We start from the raw sequence: 4,358 nt of genomic DNA on the forward strand, positions 1-4,358 counted from the left end.
CTGCTAAATCTTAACCTTGTGATAGGTTTTACATATGCTTTCAAGCCTATTTTGGTATAAGGTAGGCTGCAGGACTGGTGTCTTGAGTGATATGGCTGAAAAGGGATTGATTGGTTTGGACAAAAAGCTTAAGTGATAGAATACATAGCTGCATTTAAGATTCTATTTTAGGAGTAAACATTATGGCGGTTAGTTTTTGGAGCTTGGTCTTGTAACATAGTTACTAGAAATGTTTGAAAAGAAACTAGGGACTAGGATCCAAAGATTCTTTCATGTATTGTAAAAAGATTTGCATCCTCAGATGCACACCTTAAACCATGCAGGGTCTGCAGACACCAAAATACCGCTTGAAAAAGACCAAGACATGCTAAAAGGTATACTTGCCGGTTGAAACTTGAGTTTTTGATAGAACAAGGTACCTTGAAATGGCTGTAGATATTTATAAAAATGAGCATTGAATTATTGAACTAAGATTAAAACATGCATGAAGTCTATGCGGCTGCTTCCCATAAATACCTCATAACATGTGCACTCTCGTACATCAAGTTATTGGACATGCATTTTTGGATTTCCTCTCAAAGCATTTGCAAAGCTTTCTACAGCTTGTTGAGAAAATCCTTCCTTCGAAGGTAATTTTCCTTTCCAATCAGTACCTTAGGGCTCCTTGGTTCAATTTAAGGTGCAATAGCAAAGTGTTATGACTATTGTGTAGGGAACATAAATTTTCCACCAATCTTTTGAAAAGTAGCCCTTGGTCATTGAAAGCTCTATTGTTGGGAGAGACCTTTCATTCTCGCTTGATCAAATTATAGGTTCTTTGTATACTAGGATGACCATCAATTAGGGATGTATATTGATTTCGGACCTCATTCTCAAAGATAACATTGTCACGTCTAGAGAATTCTTATCCACTCTAGATCTTCTTCGTAGACTTCTTGCTAGATTCGATTGAAATGCCTATTAGTATTGCATTGGTCTATAAGAGAATGGTAAAATCCAGTTCTTGTCTCAACAAAACTTGGCATGTTTACTTCTTCAATCTTCTTTAAAGGATTGGGGACTAGATCTTACGCCGGTGACCTAGGAGTAAGTGGTTGTGTCGTTTGATATCTATTACCGACAGCGTATGCTCATGAAGCATCAAAACATCCATTGAATGTCTAGATTCCAAAAAAAGCTGAAGCAGTACTCAATGCGACACTGACACAAAAAAAAGCATAGGAAAAATAGACAGAAATGCCGATGTGATGCATAATGTGTTGATTGATGCAAGCTCGCAATAGGTTTTCCACACAAATAGAGCACTCTGTAGCATAGATAAATATGCGGCAAGATTGGCTAGTGCCATGTCCGTAATGGACTAACCTAGGACTAGACCAGTAGGAAACAATTAAAAAAAAAGTGACATGTTTGAAGGTGGTACAAACCCCCCCGTGCATGATGCAACAAATATGAATTTATGTGGAGCTCGATGCACATGCATGATACAAACACGTAGAGCTTGATGTCCACATGGGACTCTTTCATGGAACAAGTGAGCACATACACACACCTCTCCTTAGCCGTGTTGAGAAACCATCTCAACATCGTGTGTTCAATATTGTGCATAGCACTAACACATAAGCGTGTTAAAAAGGAAAGGGTTAGATGTCCTCACCTTAATCCTAAAAGGGTTTGAATGTATTCTACATTTGCAACTAAATCTAGTGTACAATTAGTTGTTTGTGGTGTGCTCTCTAGTTGTGTCCTCTCCTCATCTCCACTCTTCTCCTCTCCTCTCTCCATATTTTGTCATGGTATCAGAGCTCATGGTTTTGCCTTCCGTTGAGGTGCGATTCTATTAAGGGTGTGAGAGAGATTGTGGTTGAGAGTTTCTCGAATGTTCTTGTGAGAGTTCACTTCCGTAGAGAAAAGTTTCCATTGAGAAAAGTTTCCATCCATTCATTTGGTTCATTCTTCTTGAGTGTTCGTTGTGAGGAAGAGAGAATCCATGGTGAGAAAGAGAGCATGACAATTCTGTCCATTTTCATTGGAGAGTATTTTGTTTATGAGAGAAAAGAACTCAAGAGAGATAGATCCTATCCTTGTTGTCGAAGAGGTTTCTAAGCTCTCGGTAGTGTCCATAGAAGGCTAGCAACTAGCTAACCACATCAAACACACAAGGCTAACAGCTTCGACTTCTAAACTACCTTATGCTTCTCTGAGTAACTAAAGCTCCCATGACCCTCTACAGGAAGCACTATGGAAGACAACCATACTTTGCAGCCGCTATCTACAGCCTATCTACAAGTGCCTTCTACAACTGCATCTTTGAGGACCTCTCCAACAGATGAATCCCAAAGTCCTCGAATGGACACTCCAACCCGGATTGTGCCTCAACGAAGGCCTCAGAGCTATAGCTACTATCTACAGCTGGCCTGACGAAACACTCCAACAGCAGACGTAAGACAAAGGCGCCAAAGTAGAGACACATCCAACGGCCCTCGGTCCGACTTCACGCACTTAGGCCCCAAAGCAAACGACAGCTGACCAAATAACCTACGCAGTAAGCTCCAGACGATTGTCACGCAACCGATCAGCCAACGGACTCCAGCACCAGCCGCGGATGGCTCCCGACGGACGACCTCCAGCCCACAGATAACTTTCTCCATTACGGACTGCAGCACCATAAGGCGTCCTCAAACGACTCTTGCGTCAACCGCCTTCACCGTCAGTCTCCACGGGCACACACGACCCGGAACGTCATAACGAATGCGACAACTACCATCTGCAGACGGAACGCCACAACGAAGGCCACTACTTGGAACACTCTTCATGCGACACATGGCAGATAACCACGTTACCCCAAGAGGCCAGAAGCTACCACGTGGAAACTTATCCCACACTTGGCAATCTTATCATGCCACATCATGTAGTTAGGCCATGTCAGTGCCAGATCATGCCAAGTGACACGTCATTAGTTGACACATGATCATAATGTCAGCAAATTAGCTATCATTGCCACTTCAGCATCTGCCACATCATCAAAGTGCCACGTGGATTGGCCACCTCATCTACCAACTTAGTTGTAACACCTCAGCATTGCCATGTGGCAATTTCCTGTCAAGCACACAGTCGCTCTGCATGCACATTGTGCACCCTCTTGACACCTCAGCAATGCCCTAGTGCCACATCATCATTTTGCACCCTTTTTTGCCCCTCCACCTAGATCCAAGCTGTATCTCTCTTGATCGAGGAAGAATTTGAGGATACTCCAAAATGGAAAAATGCTCGATTTTTCAAGCTCTATGCGCCCATAAGATAATGAGCACATTTCAATGCAAGTATCACACACTTTTGATCCTCAATGACAAATCCACTCCTTGCACGCATAGTAGCAAACATTTAGTGCAATTATTGTGGACACTACAAAAGAGATTGCTAAAAGAAGTAGTACAACCAAGGCGATCAATCCAACAGTAAATGAGGGAATTTTCATGGAAGAGAAAATAATTGCGATGGACATTCAAGTCATAGTCATTATGCCAATGAACTTGAGAATATGTTTCTTGCAAGGGAGGATATGCATAAGATTGAAACATTGTATCTTGACATAGATTGCAATTCAAAAGCAAAATGCAATTACCAAGTTGATCAAGCAGATCAAGATTCTTGGTATATTGACAGCTGTGCATCATCTCACATGACAAAACATCAGGAATGGTTTGTAGAGATGAAACCGTTAGAAGGACAGAAGAATGTCATCTACATGACAGATAACACACCGAATCCTATTCAAGAGAAAGGCATTGTCCCTATGAACAATTTCATTGGTACGAAAGGATTGGTGAAAGATGTACTCTATGTTTTAAAGCTCAGCAAGAACCTCTTGTCAGTTGGACAAACGATGGAACACAACTATCGAGTCATCTTCGATGGAGATGAATGCACGATCAGAGACAAATCCAGAGGATATCAGCTAGTAGGAAAAGCAGTCAAGGAAGGTCGCTTGTTCAGAATGCTAACTTCAGTACCATATTTGCATGCCATGTAAGCTCAATCGCAACAGATGCCACTTTCTGCAGTATGGCACGAGAGATATGGACATGCCAATTTCAAAAGCTTGATAGAACTTAGAAATAAGAATTCTTAAGCTTCAATTTCTTGGAAAAGTTTACTTCGGTAAACAAAAGAGAACCAATGTTGGCATAAGTACCTTTCAAGCACGAGGTATTCTTGATTTGATGCATATAGATGTATGGGGTTACGCACGGACCTGCAGCATCAATTGTTCACTTTACTACTTGACTTTCATCGACGACTACAGGAGATATTATTAGGTCTACTTTTTGAAAGAGAAATCTGAAGTCTTTTTCAGA

This window comes from Dipteris shenzhenensis, chromosome 14 (assembly GCF_047967505.1).
Source record: "Dipteris shenzhenensis isolate YYH24624 ecotype China chromosome 14, Dip_SZ_1.0, whole genome shotgun sequence".
Classification (NCBI taxonomy): Eukaryota; Viridiplantae; Streptophyta; class Polypodiopsida; order Gleicheniales; family Dipteridaceae; genus Dipteris; species Dipteris shenzhenensis.